This window comes from Jaculus jaculus, chromosome 17 (assembly GCF_020740685.1).
Source record: "Jaculus jaculus isolate mJacJac1 chromosome 17, mJacJac1.mat.Y.cur, whole genome shotgun sequence".
In the NCBI taxonomy this organism is placed as follows: domain Eukaryota; kingdom Metazoa; phylum Chordata; class Mammalia; order Rodentia; family Dipodidae; genus Jaculus; species Jaculus jaculus.
The window spans coordinates 10,822,627-10,844,374 of NC_059118.1; the positions used below are offsets into that span (position 1 = coordinate 10,822,627).

Here is a 21,748-nt window from a genome sequence, read left to right on the forward strand (position 1 = left end):
TTCGAGTCCAACCTGAGACTCTGTAGTGAATTCCAGGTTAGCCTGGGCTAGAGTGAGACCCTACCTTGAAAAACCAAAAAAAAAAAATTGAAGTTGGGGCTGGAGAGATGGTTTAGCACTTAAGAAGCTTGCTGGCGAAGCCAAAGGAATCAGGTTTGACTCCCCATTACCCACATAATTCAGATGCACAAAGTGGCACATCCATCTGGAGTTCATTTGCATGGCTAGAGGCCCTGGCACACCCATTCTCTCTATCTGCTTCTCTCTCTTTCTCTCTCTCAAATACATAAATAAATAATATATATATATAAGAAACAAAAATAAAGTAAAAGTTGTATTTCCCTCAAGACCAATGAAAATTACTTTATTTCTGGAAAGTTTTACTCTGAGACGATTTCCACTCAAATCAGCTGGGATCATGAGAGCCAATATAAGTCTCAGAACTGGCATGAATTTAGGGAGGGGAGAAAAGTGAACTGGAAGGAAAAACTGAAACGTCACAATGACAGGGCTGCACGCTCTCACAGAGCCTGTTTTCCTTGATGCTGGGTCGCTCGTTCGATCTCTGGGTCCGCTCCCCCACATTCCACCGAAACTAGAGTGGGAGCATGGCACTGGATAAAACAGTTGTCTCTCAAACCTGAGTACCCACGTTCCGTCATCAGGTCCCGAAGAAAAGGCCAGAAGCCATAGTGGGCTTCTACAATCCCATAACCAGGAGATGGGAAGTGAAGATAGCAGGGTTCCCCCCAAGTTTGGGAGAGCTCAGCAAAAATACACCAGGGAGAGAAATTACCAGATACCCCAACAGTGAGTCGGAAAGGTGATGACCACCTCAAAAGTTCACTTCTGACCTTCATACTTGGGGGGCAGGGGCGTGTGCGCACACACACACAGTGTGTGTGAGGGGACTCCTGAGCATGAAAACTCCCAACATCCAAGAATCCAGGGCCCTGGTTACAAAATGAGAGGCCGCTGTCCGTGGAATTCCACAAGCCTGTTCTACCAGCCCACACGTACTGAGCTCTCACGACACTTGTTACCTGCGAGCCAACTCACTCTATAAACATAAACTGGTTTCCAATTATGGGCAACAGGTCAGACATGATGAGTTCTTTTTGTTTGTTTTGTTCTGTTTTTCTTTGAGGCAGAGTCTCACTGTAGCCCAGGCTGACCTGGAATTCACTCTGTCATCTCAGGGTGGCCTTGAACTTATGGCGATCCTCCTACCTCTGCCTCCCGAGTGCTGGGATTAAAGACGTGCGCCACCATGTCAGGCTTCAGACACGATCAACTTATTATACAGAAATGCAGAAGTTTAGGGGTGTTAAATATAAAAAGACAAAGATTTGCCCAAGTGTCCTCGCATAACTTGATATTTAAAAACAATTTTCTTAGACAGAAGCATATGACATGTAAACACACTTAGATGGATGTGTGTCTGGGCAAACACACTCGTGTGCGCTGGCTGTCCTTCACCAATACTCAAGAGAGAACTTGCTGGCTACTTCCTGGCTATCCTTGGCATTTTCTTTTCTTTTTTTTTTTTTTTTTTTGAGGCAAGCCCAGCAGACTGGCCTTATTTTATGAGAGAGAAAAAAAGAATTGGCGTGCCAGTGCCTCCAGACACTGTCATCTAACTCCAGACGAATGTGCCACCTTGTACGCATGTGCGACCTTGCGTGCTTGCATCAGCTTGTGTGTCTGGCTGATGCGGGACCTGGAGAGTTGAACATGGGTTCTCAGGCTTCGCAGGTAAGCTAAGCCATCTATCCAGCTCTGTCCTAGGCATTTTTAAATTTTAGTATAAATAGAATCTTCTACAGACTTCTTCACTTGTGATGGCTAATACTGGTTGTCAACTTGACAGGATTTAGAATCTCCACAGAAACAAATCTCTGGATCTGTCTGTGTGTGTGGGTGGGGGGGTTCTAGATTAGCCTAACTGAGGTACAAAGACCTACCCTAAATGTGGATGGCACCATCCCATGGGCTGAGGTCCTGGAGTGGAGAAAAAGGAGAAAGTTGGGGCTGGAGAGATGGCTCAGAGGTTAAGTCACTCGTCTGCAAAGCTTAACGACCCAGGTTTGATTCCCCAGTACCCACATAAGCCGCATGCACAAAGTGGCACGTGCATCTGGACTTTGCCTGCGGCAGCTAGAAGCCCTGGCGTGGCGTGCCATTTTCTCTCTCTCTCTCTCTCTTTCTCCCTCTCCCTTAGAAAGAAATAAAATATAAAACATTAAAACTTTTTACTTATTTTATTTTATCTTTTCTTTTTGGTTTTCAGGAATTCACTATGGAGTCTCAGGCTGGCCTGGAACTCACAGTGATCCTCCTACCTTTGCTCCCAAGTGCTGGGATTAAAGGCGTGTGCCATCACACCTAGATACATTTTCAATTTTTAATATTTTATTATTTATTTATTTATTTGAGAGAGAGAGAGAATGGGTGCACCAGGGCCTCCAGCCACTGTAAATGAACTCCAGACGCATGTGCACCCCTTTGTGCATCTGGCTAACATGGGTCCTGGGGAATCGAACCTGGATCCTTTGGCTTTGCAGGCAAGTGCCTTAACCGTTAAGCCATCCCTCCAGCCCAATTTTTAATTTTTTGAAAGGAGAAAGTTAGCTGAGCTTGACCACGCATCACTCTGTTTTTCTGAGTGGACCGAACATGACCAGCTCCCGCCACGGCCCCTTCCCCACCATGATGAGCTGCACTGCCTTGAACTGGAAGGTGAAGTAAGCTTTTCCCTCCTTCAGTTGCTTCTTGTCAAGTACTTGGCGACAGTGATGAGAAAGCAACGAACGCGCTCTCAAAACTGATCCGTCCCCTCCTCTACATAACCTAGGCTGGGGGGAGGGGATGGTGCGGCGCCCACGACTCACACCCCCCAAGCCTCCTCCTCACCTGCGTTATAGGACATCCTTGCCAAGCCACATTGCTAGAACATTCCGAAATCACAGGAGCCCTTACCAGCCCTGTCCCGGCAAAAGAGAGCCAGGGAGAACAGGAGCCAGAACTTCTGGGATTCTCCATGGGAAGGTAGGTGTGAGAGGTGTGGGAGCCCAGCATTGCAGTCAGGGGCCTGAGGCCGCTAACACCCCCTTTCTGCTGGGCTGTGAAGGCTGCTATCAGGGCCATGGCAGCAGAACCCTGGCCAGGGAAGACTGAAATTCACAGGTTCCCACTTCTCCCACCTCCTTCCAGTTCCCTCACCATCTCCTTCCAGCTCCCCCTCCCTCCCCTGGGCTCCAGGCCAGGTTCCCTGGGTAGTCTCAGGTCACTATGAGCTCACGGTCCAACATGACACTGCTCAAGTCACTCGGGTAGAGCATGGGTCTCTCCCAGGACCCAGGTGTTGCCAAATCCCTTTGATGCCCTGGGGGCAGACACCTTTGCCAGCAAGAGTCCCTTCATCCCAGGGCAACTGGAGGAGGGAAAGAAAAAAGGAGAGAAGCCGGGCGTGGTGGCACACGCCTTTAATCCCAGCACTCAGGAGGCAGAGGTAGGAGGAGCGCCGTTAGTTTGAGGCCACCCTGAGACTACATAGTGAACTACAGGTTAGCCTGGACTAGAGCGAGATCCTACTTCAAAAAAAAAAATGAAAGAAAAGGAAAGAAAAAAGAAAGAGAGAAAGGGGCTGAAGAGATTGCTCAGTGGCTAAAGCCACTTGCTTGCAAAGTCTGAGGGCCCAGGTTCGATTACCCAGGACCCACGTAAAGCCAGATGCACAAAGTGGCACATGTACCTGAAGTTTGTTTGCAGTGGCAAGAGGCCCTGGCATGCCCATTCTCTCTCTCTCTCTCTCTGCCTCTTTCTCTCTCTGTCTGTCGCTCTCAAATAAATAAATAAAACAAAAAAAATTTTTTTTAAGTGGCACATGTGTCTAGAGTCTGTTTGCAGCGGCTAGAGGCCTTGACATACCTATGCTCACACTCTCTCAGGGTCTCTCTCTTAATGTAAAATTTAAAAAAGGAAAAGAAAAAAAAAAAAAAAAAACCCTGCAGGCCATGGATCCAGGCTCAAAACCTTTCTCTTGCAGGAGCAGGGGTTTTTTGGTGATTCTGCTGTGCTGATGGGGGAGGGGCTTAAAGACACTGGAAACTGGGCTGGATGAGGCTCACTGCACAGTGCTCACCTAGCACGCAAAAAGCCACGGGTTGCAGCCCCCAGCACTCCATAAACTGGCCATGGTGGCACACACCCGTAACCCCAGCAATTCAGGAGGTGGAGGCAGGAGGATCGGGAACTAAAGGTTATCCTTGGCAGCTCAGGGAGTTCAAGGCCAACCTGGGATACACAGACCCTGTCTCAAAACAACAAAATCTAAACAAAGAGAGGCAAAGCGCTTGCTGAGGTTGCTGCCCAGCGCCCGTGTAAATGCCGCACGTGGTGGCACACCCTTGGAATCCCAGCACTGGGGGAGGCAGAGATAGGCCCGTCCCCGGGGCTCGCTGCCAGCCAGTCCAGTGAGTCAGTGAGCTCGAGGCCAATCGTAGACCCGGTCTTAAGAAGAGGTGGACGGACTTCCTGAAAAAGACGCCTGGGGTTAGCCTCCACCTGAGTCTTCACACATGCAAAAAGGTCAAAGAGATAATGGTGGGTTGGAGAAATGGCTCAGCCATTAAGGTGCTTACCTACAAAGCCTAATGGCCCAGGTTCAATAGCCCAATACCCATGTAAAGCCAGATGAGCAAAATGGTGCATACATCTGGAGCTTGTTTACAGTGGCTGCTGGCCTTGGTGTGCCCATTCTCTCTCTCTCCCTCCCTCCCTCTTTCTTTCTTTCTTTCTTTCTTTCTTTCTTTCTTTCTTTCTTTCTTTCTTTCGTTTTTCCCTTCTTTCTTTCTCTCTCTCTTTCTTTCTTTCTCTTACTCTCTCTTTCTTTGCAAATAAATAACTAAAATATTTATAAAAGGATAATGGCAACTATCACTTGGTCAAAGGTTTCCCTTTCTACAGTGAGGGACATGGGCTCATGTCCCTCTGTGGTAATGCCAACTTCTGTCTCAGGTATCCCTGCATGCCCACACCTCTGACCACAAAACGAACTCCAGGGGCTCCAGGGGAAGCGGAACTGTGTTTCTCCATCTCAGGAGAAAAGCAAACATCAGAAATTGGTTCATAACACTGAACAAGTTAATACGACTCATGCAAGAAGGAATTTTCAGGTCCCCACCCCCAGGAGAGCCTTGAAAATGAGCCAACCCAGTCCTAGAAATGTCCACAAGCTTGAAGATGGAACGGAATTAAAATAGGTTTTAAAGAGAAGTAAGCTTTGGGGGAAAATGAGATTTTTAATAAAAACAAAAATTAAGACTCAATATTTCTACCAGACGAGCACCTTGGGGCATACAGTGCTATAGGTATCACGGTGTGACTCGTGTCTGTGAGGAACGTAGGGGAAGACATGCGACAATATGATGGATGAGAAAAGCTTTTAGGAGCAGGCTGGGGCTGAAGGACCTGCCCTGGTGGTCCTGCAGTGCCCACAGCAAAAGATCTTGGCCTGGGAGGGACAGAGATGCACCCCAGTGATTGAGTGCTGGGGTAGCATGTGCAAAACCCTGGGTTTGATCCCAGCACTGCATAAGTGGGGTGGTGCCCAGCGGTAATCCTGGCACCAGGGAGATAGAGGCAGCAGGATCAGAAGTTCAGGGTTGGGCTGGAGAGATGGCTTAGCGGTTAAGCGCTTGCCTGTGAAGCGTAAGGACCCCGGTTCGAGGCTCGGTTCCCCAGGTCCCACGTTAGCCAGATGCACAAGGGGGCGCACGCGTCTGGAGTTCGTTTGCAGAGGCTGGAGGCCCTGGAGCGCCCATTCTCTCTCTCGCTCTCTGCCTGCCTCCCTCCCTCTCTCTCTATCTCTGTCACTCTCAAAATAAATAAAAAATAAACAAAAACTTTAAAAAAAGAAGTACAGGGTTATCCCCAACTACGTAGTGAGTTCAAGACCTGGTACGCTTGAGATCTTGTCAAAAAAGAAAAAACAAAAAAAAGTGCCTGGGTAGTTTTCTAAAGAGAGGGTCCAGATCTTTCTTTGGGCTATCTTGGTGGGGTGGGGGAAAGAGGTTTGCTTCTTGTTGGATCTCACTCCCCTGGAGGAACATTAGTGACACCGTGGAAGAGATGGGCCCCTGAGTGAGAACAGTCCAACCAGGGTCGCCAAAACACCTGCGGCTATGACCTGACCCCCGCTTTCTACCTAGGAGCGAGCGAGGAGCCGGGGCAGAGATTCCCAGCAGAAGCCACGGCTGGAGGGAAACAGTGATTAGTGCGGGGTTACATGAGCTCATGGTCTTCTCGCTGGGGACACTGGTATAAGGAGACACATTCAGTTTTGTCTTCACCTCTGATTTTTTTTTTTTTAAGTTTTGTATGTGGGGGCGGGTGTGGAGGGTGTACCAGGGCCTTTGCCACTGTAAATGGAACACAAAATACTTACACTACGTTTTGGGTCCGGCTTTACATAAGTGGCTGGGGAACTGAACCAGGGCTGGAAGGCTTTGCAAGCATATACTTTTAACTGCTGAGTCATCTCCCCAGCCCTGTCACCCTTTGATTTTTGTTTTGTTTTGTTTTGTTTTTCAAGGTAGGGTCTCACTGTAGCTCAAGCTGACTTAGAATTCACTATGTAGTCTCAGGGTAGCCTTGAACTCAAGGCGATCCTCCTACCTCTGCCTCCCGAGTGCTGGGATTAAAGGTGTGTGCTACCTCGCCTGGCACATCCTTTGATTTTTTTTTTTCTCTAAACATTTTTTGGTTATTTTTATTTATTTATTTGAGAGTGACAGACAAAGAAAGAGCCAGATAGATAGATAGATAGAGAGAGAGAGAGAGAAAGAGTGAGAAAGAGAGAATGGGCATGCTAAGGCCTCCAGCCACTGCAAACAAACTCCAGACGCATGCACCCCCTTGTACATCTGGTTAACATGGGCCCTGGGGAATCAAGCCTTGAACTGGGGTCCTTAGGCTTCATAGGCAAGCGCTTAACCGCTAAGCCATCTCTGCTTAGAAATGGCTTAGCAGTTAAGACACCTGCCTGCGAAGCCTAAGGACCCATGTTTGGCTCTCCAGATCCCACATAAGCCAAATGTACAAAGGTAAGGCAAGTGCAAGGTCGCACATGCCCACTAGATGGCGCAAGCATCTGGCATTCAAGTGCAGTGGCTGAGGCCCTGGTGCACCAATTCTCTCTCTCTCTCTCTAAAAAACAATAAAATAAAATAAATAAATATAAATAAATAAATAAATTTCAATTTTTGAATAGAATGAAAATGCAAAGCTCAAGGAAGACTGAAATCTCAATGTGTTTTATTTAATACATAAGCGTAATTTAATTACAGTTTGGATTGGCTCCAGAAGTAGACAGACATCCACCAGTTTACCTGGGGGGGACAGGTGTCACTTCCCCTCACCCTGTCATTTTAATGTCTGACCACCCACCCACAGGTTACCTTGGCAAGGAGGTGCCAGGATGAATTGGGTTACACCAGGACTGAATGCTAAGGCTGAGTATATCCCACCATTATCCTTACGGGACAGTGAGGAACCCTAGCAAAGTCACAAGGGCTTTTGTTTTTCTTCCTATCGTGCTGTGGGTTGAACTCGGGGCCTTGAGTGAGCTCAAAGCGCATGCTGCAACACGGAGCCCCCTTTCCTTCCCACAACAGGAATTCTGAGGGTCACAGAAGGGCGGGCGGTGGGGACACGTGACACGAAGCACCGCCTTCAGACATCAGCACTTGCCGGGCAAAGGAAGAACCGGGAATATCTCCTCATTCACACCTTTGTTCTCAACTCTGCAACCCCACCATCATGCAGGCACAAGCTGAGGGTCACCAGACAGTACAAAAGAGTTCTCTTGTCCGTGAGGGACTGAGAGTCCACAGAAGCTGGGGTGTCAGCAGGCGAGAGCTTCCGGAAAAAAAAAAAAAGGAGATGCTGAGACCCAGGCATTGCCCGGGGACAGGAAGGGTAGGTGACGAGGTAGGGAGATGGACCGAGGGAGAACAACGCAGGGGACGCCTAAAGAGAGTCATCAGGTGTACAGGAGAAACATGAGCACATGACAGGTGTGCAGCCTGGGAGCCATTACTGAATCCTTCTTTCTTTATTATTATCTATCATCATCATCATCATCATTATAGTATTGCCATTGTAATTTTTTGAGACTCATGTAGCCCAGGCTGGGCCTAGGGCTAACCTTGAACTCCTGACCCTCTTGTCTCCACCTCCTAAGTGCTGAGGTTACGGCATGTCCGACCCACACTGCCTCATTTTTTTTTTTCAGTTCTCATGATAACATATTATGGTTGACAAAGTTTATGGAATTCGTCAAACTAAGGGCTTAGTCTCTTTTATCACTCCTCATTTTCTGTTCACAGCATATTTAATCAAATTATCACAATCGTCACATATTCCTGCAGTGTACCGTCTTTCACATTAGCCATAGTACACATGACATTGGTTCCTGAGAACCCATCTGCTGGTCCAGTGTCAGGAACATGGGCACAGTAACAGCTGAAGATCCAGTCCACCACCACACCCCGGCACATACCAATCACATCACAAGGCTGTGCAAAATCCACCCAGGGTCCCTTCTTCCCTAACAGGTCACTGATATCACGTGACAACCAAGTATTAAGGCATTCACGTTTACATGCTTGGGAAAAGAATGCAGGGACATAAAGTTTTGTCATATGAATGCATAATGGCTGTTCCTGGTGACCTACTGTCCTTTCCACGCTTAGCTCAGGTGGACCATCTCTTCTAGAAACATCTCTCCGGTTCTTGCTTCTAATTCCCCAAAAGTAGGCCATGGCTGCTGGGTAGAGCGTCTCTCAGTGGGACAGGAGGATGCCCTGCTCTGGACACGAGTCATGCCGCAGACAGACGTGGTGGACACGTCTTCGACTGGGTCTCGCACGGTTGTGACCCCTCTGCCCTGATGCAGGGCAGCCGTTGGAGGCTCCCGCACATGTAATGACCCTCTGTGCGAAGCCAGGCGAGCTCACTGTGTCCCGAAAGCCACCACCGTATTTAGGGGGGCCTTTATCTTGCAGCGTGGAGGGAGACTGCACGCCAAGGCTGCTGTGATGAGGCCCTGGATGGAGAAGTTGGCCCTCGCCCTTGACAGGTGTGAAGACAGCGTGTCCGCACAGCAGGCTGGTCCCCGCTGCCATCTTGGAGATGCTGAGCTGGCTGCCGCTGACATCACAATCCTTCTGCTGCCTCGCAGTGGGGGGGTGGGGGTGAGCTGGCTTTCTTGGGCTTAACCACACATACACACACATTTACCACACTTGGCTCTCATAGACTGGAACGACAGGTGCTCTTCCCAAGCAAAGGGGCCGACCTGCAGGAAGGTTAATTTTCAATGAAACATACCCTGCGTGGTAGAAGGAACTCACTCCTGGGGAGGGAGGATGGGGAGAGAGAGGGGACATTTGTCATCAGTGAACATATTCGAGAATAATCACACCAAGGGGGATTCAGCTGTTTTTTTCCCCTCAGAAACAGGTGGCAGGGAAAACTCATTGAGAAATGGAAGGATTACTTGTCTCATTTCCACGGAGCTGGCTGGGCCACAGTCCAACCATCTTTTAATGAAAGGGCAAAAGGGAGTCGAGAAGCAATGGAAATCCACAGGAGTGCAAAGAAAGAAAGGGGGGGGGGCAGCAACAACAGGAGAAGAGAAGGTACCAGTGTCCCTCAGGTGAGGCCTTGCCATGCCGGTGGGGACAATGACAGCCAGCATGCAGGAGTCAGAGGCCACAAGGCCACAGGGGACAGGGCTCGGGCGCCAGTGGCCCAGGGAAGACAAGAGGAAGAGGTGTCCATTGGATGGGGAAGGCCCGCTGAGCACCAAGGATTGCAGAGGGGGCTCCCCAACATTGCCTCAGGAACTAAGGGCTGACCCCTTCCAAAGGAGACTCAGCACTGAATTGGTATTGTGGCCAAGGGCCTAAAAACCAAAGGTGTGTGGGAGTTAAGAAAGCAGAATCACAACCACGGCCCTCATTCCGGTGCAGAACAAGCATCATGGCCCAGGGGCTGGAACAGCACTGAGCTAAATTGTTACGTCACTGTAGGGACAGGGAAGAGGCCACGGGAGCGCGACACAATCTCCAGGCTTTGGACAGTCGGGCCTGGAGGCGGGGAAATCCCCGGAGCTTCGACGGCAGACTGGATGTCCCAATGCCAAAGCCACTCATCCCCACCTCCACGGCCAGTCTCCGTGGCCCTGAAGCAGAGGAGAGGACCAACCTTGTCTCTGGAGAAGTTGTGCCCAGCCTGACCCTGTGAGGCCCCGAGCCAGGGCTGGCTCCCAGGGGTGCCTGGCCAAGAGCCATTCGAGTGCTCAGGGTGGCCCACAAGGCGTTGAACCTTCCTCTTCTCCCACAGCTCCTCTCTCGGAGCCCAGTGATGTCCTCAAACTCTTCTGCAGGAACGGTGGCTCCTCCACCGACGAAACAACTGTTAACTGTCTATAACCCTGGGGGAGGGCAGGGGCCTCATGAAATCATGACCCAGCAGCGATCAAGTATAGAAATCCTTGGAGGAGAGGTGACGCCTCGCCAGCCCCGCCCCCTAGTAACCATTTAACCACCTACATCCTTGGGGAAGGGGGAAGTCTCCTGAACCCACCCACCAACTCTGTAAATCCTTGGAAGAGAGGTGGAGGCTTATGAGCCCCATGCCCTAGCAACCATTAGCTGCCTACAAATCTTTGCAGGAGAGAGGGCCTTGGCAGACAATGAATGGGCTCAAACTTCCGTGGCCATCCTGTGCGGAAAGCTCAAGGGAACAATGGCTGTGTCATGTCCACGGCGAGGGACCCCGTCAGTGGTCCAGGCTGACCAGCTCCTCTGCCATCCTGACCACAAGACCAAAGCCACGCTGCATGAGTGTGGGCAGCCCCAGCAACCGTCTGCCGAGGGCCAGCCGTGGCGTGGAGGTGATGCCAACAATGGAAAGTAACTTCTGCCCCTCCCAGCACGACGTAAACGATAAGAGGTGGGCTGGATGATTAAACACACTTCAGCTTACTGCCATCCCTGCCACCTTGGATGCCCACCCGTAAGACACAGAAGACAAAAGTGAGCTGCCGAGGCTGTTTCTCAGCCAGGCGCGGTGGGGCGTGGCTCCAGGGGGGGATGCCACAGCAAGAGTTTGAGGCCAGTCTGGGCTACGTAACGAGACGACCCTGTCTCTCAAAAAGAGGACTTCTCCATGTTCTAGACAGAGGAGCGTGCCATTCTTCCCAGCTTTCTCCCAGCCCTGGGTCACACTGGTGAGTTCCAGCTCATCCTGGGAGACTTCATTCGTCCACATCTCGGGGAGCAGAGGTGGAGCCCCTACCCAGGAATCCCTAGCGTTCGGCCATTCGGGTGCTTATCACACTGCAAATGTTCAGCTGTGCACCTGATTTTCAAATAGGCCAGTCAGCAAAGTGCTTGCTGTGCAAGCATGAGGACCTGAGTTCGGATCCCTGACACCCAGAAGCTCAGGGCAGCACCGAGTTCCCCGTAATCCCAGCCGAGGGGAGGAAGACCCCTGGGGCTTGCTGGCCAAGCTAGTCCAGCCCAACTGGTGAGCTCCAGGTTTAGGAGAGACCCTTCTCAAAAAATAAGGTGAAGGGGCTAGAGGGATGGCTTAGCAGTTAAACACTTGCCTGTGAAGCCTAAGGGACCCCAGTTCGAGGCTCGATTCTCTAGGAACCACGTTAGCCAGATGCACAAGGGGGCACACATGTCTGGAGTTTGTTTGCAGTGGCTGAAGGCCCTGGTGTGCCCATCCTCTCTATCTCACTCTTTCTATCTGCTTCTTTCTCTCTCTCTCTGTTGCTCCCAAATAAATAAAAATGAACAAAAAAAAAGGTGAGGGCTGGAAAGATGGTTCAGCGGTTAAGGACCTTGTCTGTGAAGCCTAAGGACCCATGTTCGGCTCTCCAGATCCCACATAAGCCAGGTGCATGAAGGTGAGGCAAGCACAAGGTGGCACATGCCCACTAGGTGATGCAAGCGTCTGGCATGTGATGGCATGCCAATTCTCTCTCTTTGTCTCTACCTCTCTCTAAAAAAAAAAAAATTAAAAAAAAATAAGGTGAAAGTGACTGAGGAACATCCTAAACATCAAATTATGATCTACACACACACACACACACACACAGTGCATCCATACACATAGGCACATACATGCACACACACACAGTGCTCATACACAAGCAAATAAGTAAATTAAAATTCCACTCTGTGATGGTACTAGCCACATCTCAAGGGCACAGTAGCCACAGGTGACCAGTGATTATAGTATTGTACAATTTGGAAAGAAAGCATCTCCCCCATTGCAGTAAGTGTATTGCATGCAGAACACTGCTCCAAAAGTTTCAATGCCCTCCTGACTAATTTCTACTCTGCCCGCTGTTTATATGTCTGCAATGCCAGCACCCGTGTCCTGACACCAGTGCAGTGACTCAGGCAGGAGCTATTGTCCCCTGAAGCCCCACAGGTGAGCTGCTGCCAGCCCTAACTGTTCTTAACGTTTTGGTCACGTGAAGCTCAGCGAGAATCGATGAGTGTGGAACTGAAATTCCAAATGCAACCCCACCAAAGGTCAGTTTTACAAACACCCCCATCTCAGAAGTCAAGTGGAATGACGTCACTAGTCCAGGCTGACCTGGAATTCACTCCGTAGCCTCAGGGTAGCCTTGAACTCACAGCGATCCTTCTACCTCTGCCTCCCGAGAGCTGGGATTAAAGGCGTGCGCCACCCTGCCCGGCTTTGGAAGATGTGTTTCTATAGTCAAGGACAGAATTCTGCCTTTCTATTCCCACAGTGGAAAGTGCTATCGACCTGCGCTTTGGGCTGTGTGATGGATTTCTTCAAATTACACAGATGGCAAATGCCTTATTCAGAAGGTAACCACAAAGAGATGAGAGTCGATGGTGGCCTGTCAGGGAAGCAGACTCCATTGCTAAATTGCCTGGCTTTGATGACAAATTATGAAGTCAGGGGCCTGAGCTCTAAGGGAGGTGGGGACAGAGGGGGGAAGATGCAAAGCAGCAAGGGTATTGGAGCGGCAGTGGAGAGAAGCTCTACACAGGCCGATCAATGTATGCGGCCCCGGGCCCGTGATGTCAGAGCCAGGGGTGCAGAAACGCCTAGCGCAAGCTGAGCGCGGTGGTTCACACCTGCCCTCAGGTGGTGGGAGGCGGGAGGATCAGGAGATGGAGGTCAGGCTCCACTACACAGGGAGTTAGAGGGCAATGTGTGCTACCTAAAGGAAGGAAGAAAGGAGGGAAAGGAGGACGTGAAGGGAAGGAGAGGGGGAGAATGGAAGGGAGGGAGGGAGGAAAAGACCAAGGAAAGCAAGAATGAAGAAGTGAGGAGAAGGGAGGAAGAAGGGAGAGAGAAAGTTAGGAAGGGAGGGAGGGAAGGCAAGGCAAGGCAAGAGAAGGGAGAGAGGAAGAAAGGGAGAGAAGGTACAGGGGACAATGCCAAGTCCAGGGTCTATCCCGAACTGCAGGCTCAGAATCCTGGGGCTGGAGCATAGACTCACATTTATTTGTCCTAACCGAAGTGTAATACTGGGTACTTAGCAGATCTTCGCATACGGGTCCTGACAAACATTACCACTTTATATGTAAATCCTCTTCTTATCTCTGGGTGTACACTCAGCCGCATGAACCATCTTGACACCCTTGTGCAACCAACTTAACTTTCCAACTTGCAAAACATTTAGACCCGCTGTTACAGTAGCTTCTCCCCACTCCGAGCCCCTGCGGAACCCATGCTGGGGAGAACCCTGCGGGTGACTCAGAGGCACCCCAGTGTTTGAGAGGTGCTCTTCTGCCCACCCCAGGCCCTGCCAGCAGCCAGTGGGAGGGAAGAGCCTCACAGGATAGCCTCCCCAAACCGTGCTCAGTTGGGACGCAGCTCTGGGCTGGGTACCAGAGAGGCAAAGAGACACCCTTTACCATAAGCTGGAGAGGGAAACTGTTTCTTTCATCATTAGACCAGATTCAAGAAATTTCATTTGAGGGCTAGAGAGATGGCTTCACAGTTAAGGCGCAGGCCTGCGAAGCCTGAGGATCCAGGTTCGATTCTCCAGGTCCCACATAAGCCAGATGCACATAGCGGTGCATGCGTCTGGAGTTTGTTTGCAGTGACTAGAAGCCCTGGTGTGTCCATCCTCACTCTCTCTCTCTCCCTCTGACTGCAATAAATAAATAAAAATAAAATCTATTTTTTTTTATTTCATTTGAGCCCAAAACAAATGCAGAAAGCTATCAAATTTGACTGGACACAAGCAGGATTGGAGTTTCATCCATGACCTGTGTGGTCATCCAATTCTGAGAATTTTATCCAGTCATTCATTTTAACAATTTATGGCTCTCACCTGGAAATCCCCCACTGGCTCTTCTCTGTGGAAACTGGGGGAGGGCGTGATGGCGCAGAGAAAATAACTGGCATCGAGGCCTCACTAACCGCAGAATAGCTTTGATTTACAAGTCATTAGAGGAAGAGGCATTTACTGTTTTCTGCGGGCCCAGAGGGACGGCGCGGTGAGTAATGAAGAAAGCAAAATGCATGGAGAGCTCTTTGTGTATAACGTTCTCCCCGGGCCACAGGAAGGCACGGTCATTGAGGACGCTCAACGTGCCGGGCACACAGCCCGGACTCAGACCAGAGGCAGCCCAGCCTGGGGGCGCCACCGACAAGCGAGCGCAGGCTGAACGTGCCGGTCCATAATCCCAGAGAGAGGATCGCCGTGGGTTCGAGGCCCGCCTGGTCTGCATGGTGCGTTCCTGGTCAGCCTGGGCTGGTGTGAGAGACTGACTCAAAGCAAATATCTTTATTGTGCTTGAGAGGGGTGGTCTCCCTGTTGCTGCTTCCATCTAACCATGGTTTCTACCACAAGCAGAGGCAGACATTTCAAGCAATTTTATATGCCATTTTTTTCTTAAAATTGCTCTTGAATATGCCAAAATTGCTCTTAAGTATGCCAACTATGCTTGTTTTCTTTCTGCTTTTCTTTTCCCTTCCTTCCCCTCCCACCCTAACTCTCTCTTTCTCTCTCTTCCTCCCTTTATTATTTGAGGCAGGGTCTTGATACATAGCCCAAGCTCGCCTAAAACTTGCTATGTTGTCCAAGCTGGCTTTTGAACTTATGGTGAGCTTTCCACCTCAGCTTCCAGAATGTTCCAAATTCTCGCCCAGACTTCTATAAATGTTAATAAGAAATAAAGTGTCTGGGAGAATATGAACTATAGCATTTTCTAGAGAAACAAGCAAGCAACTAAACAAAATCCTCAACTCCTACCTCCACAGCAAGGAGACACCATTAATGCTCAGACAAAGCCCCAGTCTCCCCCCCGCTCAAGGCCATTTGGATCAAGAAGCAGGCACTTCCTGTGCTTTTTAATTTGCATTATATGTCTATTTTTCCAGCCCACTGTGCCAGAGGATATTGAAAGATGGTTTCCTTGCCCTTTTATTCAAATGAGAATTGAAGAAAAAGATCTAAGTGGGTAATTGCACCAGTTCATAATTTTTTCATGTTATTCCACTGTCATGAAACGCAAGTGAAGCTCATTATGCTCTTTGTTTTAAAAAGCTGTCAGGCCAGGCATGGTGGCGTGCGCCTTTAATCCCAGCGCTAAGCAGGCTGATGTTGGAGTATTGCTGTAAGTTCGAGGTTAGCTTGAGACAAAACTAATTCCAGGTCAGCCTGGGCTAGAGCGAGACCCTACCTCTAAAGACCAAAAAAAAAAAAAAAAAATTGTCAGGCTGCATGTGATGACGCACGCCTTTTAGTCTCAGCACTCAGGAGGCTGAAGTAAGAGGATCACTATGAGTTCAAGACCAGCCTGGATGACAGAATGAATTCCAGGTCAGCCTGGGCTAGCGTGAGACCCTGCCTTGAGACAAAACAAAACAAAATGAGAATTGTCACAACTCCATGCTGTGTTTGCTCGCTCTCAAATCCTTCTTTCAATGAAAACGTCAAGCAGGAGGAAGGTTGTGAGGCCGCTATGATCCTCAGTAAATCAAGCCTTATGGCGTGCCATTATTCACAATCAAACTGACATTGTCATACTCAGCTCAGAAAGAAGAATGTGGATTTTAAGGTTTAAATGTAACAGATAGGCCCTAGCCTACTCTAAACATTAAATTCCTATTGTACAGAATTGCTACCTCTGCATATAAAATAGCCCCATGAGGACTCTCCAAGCCTGGAGTTTTCCCACTTGGGTAGAGATCTTGACAGAACTTTCCGCTCCCGGAGCTGAGGAGATAGCTGAGTAGATAAAGTGCTTGTCTTACAAGCATGAGGACTTGAAGTCAATCACTTTTTTTTTGAAGGGGAGAGGCTGGAGAGACAGCTCAGTGGTGGAGTGCACTTCCTGCGCAAGCATGAGGGCCTGAGAGGGCCCAAGTTTGAATCTCCAGAACCCCAGAAATAGCCGGGCATGGCCACATGCCTCTGTAGCCGCAGTCCCTCAGGGGAGCAGAAACCCAGGAATCACTGGAACCCCTGGAAAGACAGCAAGCTCTAGGAATAGTAGGAAACTCAAGCTCAAAACCAGAATGAGGGCTGGAGAGATGGCTTAGTGGTTAAGGCACTTGCCCACAAAGAAAGCCAAAGAACCCAGGTTCCATTCCCCAGGACCCACATAAGCCAGATGCATGTGGTGGCACATGCATCTGGAGTTTGTTTGCAATGGCTGGAGGTCCTGGGACACCCATTCTCTCTCTCTCTGCCTCTCAACTAAATAAATAAAAACAAAATGTTATAAAAGAAAATGATGGAGATGTGGGACAATATGAAGACCTCTATGGCTTTGCAGACGCATGCATTATTCTCAATTATGATTAATTTCTTTTTAAAATTTTTTTTGTTCATTATTTATTCATTTATTTGAGAGTGACAGACACAGGGAGAAAGACAGATAGAGGGAGAGAGAGAGAGGATGGGCGCACCAGGGCTTCCAGCCACTGCAAACGAACTCCAGACGCGTGCGCTCCCTTGTGCATCTGGCTAACGTGGGACCTGGGGAACCGAGCCTCGAACCGGGGTCCTTAGGCTTCACAGGCAAGCGCTTAAGCCATCTCTCCAGCCCATGATTAATTTCTTATTATTTATGATTCGTAAGTTCTATGTCCACTCCTGTTCATGTCCTTTTCCTCATGTGACTATTTTCTTCTAACGTCCTGATGCACATTAGTGGTGAGGTCTTTTCTAGGGACCGTCATAGCCAGCGAAGTGGACGGCACAAGACAGAGCGGTCTACAGCAGATCTGGCAAAGAGTACAGAGTGAGCGTTGGTGTAAGAAGGGCCAGGTACTTGGGAAGGAACTGGACACAGCAAACTAGTTCCAGAGAAGGGAAGAAATGTCGTGGCAGAGAATATGACAGCCCCAGATGACGCTGTCCTTACAGAGCGCCCCCGAACTCAGCCACGGACGGACAAACACTTGCCAAAGCATGGCATGTTGGGGACCTGGGGAGTTGGGGATGGGGCGGGTAGATAGACAGCAGAGTGCACAGGATGTGCCCACAATTCACCCCTCACTGCTTCACACACACACACACACACACACACACACACACACACACCCCTGTGTCTCCCGCCTAGCTGTCCCCGGCTACTCACTGGCAAAACTCTAGCATTTATTTTATTTTTATTTTTACTGGCTTATTTATTTACTTTTGGTTTTATGGAGGCAGAGTCTCACTCTAGCCCAGGCTGACCTGGAATTCACTCTGTAGTCTCAGGGTGGCCTCGAACTCACGGTGATCCTCCTACCTCTGCCTCCCGAGCGTCGGGGTTAAAGGCATGCACCACCACGCCTGGCAAAACTCTAACATTTGTAATTACAGGGCCGCAGCACCCAGCAAGCCCCTGCAATGCCCCAGCACCCAAGTCAAGCAGCCAAGAGAGGTACAGGGGCTCATCGGCCGGGTCAGCGTACATGAGGAGCGCTTCGATTCCCTTCCTTCCTAACGTTCTTTCCCTTGAGATCATAAATCCCTGAACATCGACTTTCCATCTTCAGAAACGGAACGTCACCAGAGCCAGCATATAAATCACCTCTGGGGTAGTTATCCGTCACGACAAATAAAAACGTGAGCCAGTCGGATGGCACAAAGCTGATTACTGTTGGAACGAGCCCAGGCAGGCAAGGGGCAGAGAGACGGGGCGCAGAGTGAGGGTCAAGAGCACAGATGGACACGGGGCGGGTAAAGACAGGGCAGTGAAAATTTCATACCACATTGCTACAGTCTCTTCAAGGCTTCACCTCTGGCTCAGATCTGACCTCTGTGGCAACAGCCATGATGAGAAGAGCTACAGGACTATCAGGACTTAACACTCCTTGGAGCTGAAGTTTTTCAGGAGTCTCCAGCTCACAGTTGACAAGTTCAAGGTGACTAGGACCCACCCCCCGCCACCTCCCCAGCAATCTGGTGGGTGTTTATGTCACAAAGCCACATTGGCTCAAAGGGGTGGGGACAAGGAAGTGACATGGTGAACAGTCCTGAGGCCATCCCCCTCCCAAAATGCATTCAATGCAGGGGGAAAGCCTATTAATTTTTCCAAATACAACCCATAGGTCAAGGCATGATTTGGAACCTTCCACAATATTCCATATCTCTCCTAAAGAAAACACTTAGCCAAGAGGGCAAACCTTATCATCATGCATAGAAGGAAGAAAGAGGCAGGGGGAGTGAAGGGAGAAAGAGAGAGAGAGAGAGAGAGAGGGGGGGGGGCAAGTTCTTGGGTTTGACACCCAGCACTACAAAAGCTGGGTGCAGTTGTACATGCCTGTCATCCCAGCACCCAGCACCGGGGAGGCAAAGGCAGGAAGATCAGAAGTTTCAGGCCGTCTTTCAGGTGGAGAGATGGCTCAGAGGACAAGGTACTTGCCTGCAAAGCCTAACAACCTGGGTTCAATTTGCCAGTATCCACAAAGTGGCACGTGCATCTGGAGTTCATTTGCAATAGCTAGAGAGGCCCATTTTTCTCTCTCTCTCTCTTTATCTCTCTGTCTATATCTCTCTGCTTGCAGATAAATTAATAAAATGTTTTTTTTTTTTAAAGAAAAAATAGCAGGGCTGGAGAGATGGCTTAGTGGTGTTTGCCTGCAAACCCAAAGGATCCCGGTTCAACTCTCCAGGACCCATGTAAGCCAGATGCACAAGGGGCACATGCATCTGGAGTTCGTTTGCAGTGGCTGGAGGTCCTGGCACACCCATTCTCTTCTCTTTCTCTCTTTCTCTCTCTCTCTGCTTCTTTCTCTCTCAAATAAATAAATAAATAATATATTTTTTAAAAAGATGGTCTGGAGAGATAGCTTAGTGTGAAGGCATTTGCCTGCAAAGCCTAAGAACCCATGTTCAAATCTCCAGGTCCGATGTAGCCAGATGCAGGGACACAAGCACTAATGTCTCACGTGTGTCATAAGGGGGCGCACACATCTGGAGTTCGTTTGCAGCGACTGAAGGCCCTGGTGCACCCATTCTCTCCCCCCACCGGCACCCCTGCTCTCGTTCTCTTAAAATTAAAATAATTTAAAAAAAGAAGTTCAAGACCATCTTTGGCTACATAACAAGTTCCAGGCCAGCCTAGGCTACATGAGACTCTACCACTAAAAATTTTTTTTTAAAAAGTGCATGTCAGAACCAAAGAATCAAGAGTATAGCTTAATGGCAAAAAACCCGCCTAGCATGCATGAGGCCCTGAGTTCCATTCCTATCAACACACACCCCACAGGAAAACGCTATTTTGTAAGACAGAAAGGAGCATGTAACCACAGTGATAATGGCCTACGTCCGTATCAAAGAAACACATCTTCAAATTTCACATTTTCTCACACATGGTCACCTCAATTGCCCCAGGACAGCCCAACATCCCTCCAGGACCTCGAGTCCTGGCGTGATAAAGCTGGAAGTGTGTCGGCTACAGGCTATTCTCTCCCCCGACACCCGTTTCTAATCTCACAGTTTCCAGCCGCTGTGAAATATGCACAGAGTAAAGACACTGCTCTAGGAGAATCCGCTAAGCTCAAGAGGGCTCCGCTTGATGCCCAGCACACAGTAAGAGCTTAATTAATATTTGCTAAGTGTGCAAAGAAAAGGGCGGAACTGGTTGATCACTGTCTTTCTACATGGGAACAGGGTGCAAACCAACAACCAAGCAATGTGTTTTTTTCCAAAAACCAAGGTAACAACATGAGCCTTTCATTCACTTTTTTTTTTTTTTTTTGGTTATTTTATTTATTTATTTGAGAGTGACAGAGAGAGAAAGAGGCAGAGAGAGAGACAATGGGTGAGCCAGGGCCTCCAGCCACTGCAGCCAAACTCCAGATGTGTGCGTCCCCTTGTGCATCTGGCTAACGTGGGTCCTGGGGAATCGAGCCTCAAACCAGAGTCCTTAGGCTTCACAGGCAAGTGCTTAACTGCTAAGCTATCTCTCCAGCCCCCTTTCATTCTTTTTCACTTATTTATTTATTTATTTAATTTTACACATGTATGTGGCATGTGGGGGGGGGGGGGTGCAGGTTCCTGTGAAGACCAGAAGTTGACATGAGGTTTCTTCCTCAATTACTTTTATATTCACCTTATATTCTGAGCTAGAATCTCTCACGGAACCAGGAACGCACAGCCACATAAACTGGCCAGAAAGCCCCAGGATTCTCCTGTCTCCGCCGCCTCAGCACTAGGATCACAGGTGTGTGCCCCCATACCTGGCTTTTACGTGGGTGCCGGGAATCTGAATTCTGGTCCTCAGGCTCCCATGGCAAGCTCCTTACCAACTAAGCCATTTCCTGACTCCTGGACACTTCTGTTTGTGTTTTTATTTTAGAGAGAGAGAGAGACAGACAGAAAGAGAATTGGCACACTAGGGCCTCAGCCACTGCAATCGAACTCCAGATGATTGCGCCACCTAGTGGGCATGTGCACCCTTGTGTTTGCCTCACCTTTGTGTGTCTGGCTTATGTGGGATCTGGAGTAGAACATGGGTCCTTAGGATTTGCAAGCAAGCAAGAACCTTAACCACTAAGCCATCTTTCCAGTCCCCCTTTCTGGTTTTGAAAGAAGCCTGAGGGTCTGGTAGCTAGGTATCTTCCACACTTGCCTGAGGGATGAACTACTACAGCCAGAAGAGAATAGAAACCCGCTGACCACACAACTGCTCACCCTACAGCAGCAGGATTGAAAGTGCATGTCCACAGTGGCTCCTCTAGTAGATTATAAGTTTCTAACATTTTTATTTGCTTATTTATTTGTGGAAAGAAAGACAGAGAGAGAGAGAGAGAGAGAATACCAGGGTCTCTTGCCACTGCAAATGAACTCCAGATGCACCATGTTGTGCATCTGGCTTTACATGGGTGCTGGGAAATTGAACCCAGACCTGCAGGCTTTACAAGCAAGTAAGCCATCTTCCCAGCCCCAACATTATAAGGTCTTGTGTGTGTAGATCAAAGAGAAGAGCCTGCACTACAGACTCTTAGGAGATGATAGGTGCAAACTGACGTTGGGCTGGGTAGACTCAGGAAGCTATGAACTCACAGAGAACACATCTCAAATGCAAGCAACATTTCCCATGCAGCAGCCACTTAGAATTTAATTCTGTGAGTTTATTACAGGATTCAATAAAGTGATTTACCATCACTGTAAGCCAATGACAGTTGCCTCATTCCTCAGTCAGATGGTTGACAACCAATAATTAATGTG

General features: G+C 49.1%; 1 protein-coding gene across 1 annotated transcript in view; it reads right to left on the reverse strand.

The window, feature by feature from the left end:
- Osbpl10 (oxysterol binding protein like 10) overlaps positions 1-21,748 on the reverse strand; it is a 323,158-nt gene that overhangs the window by 32,497 nt on the left and 268,913 nt on the right.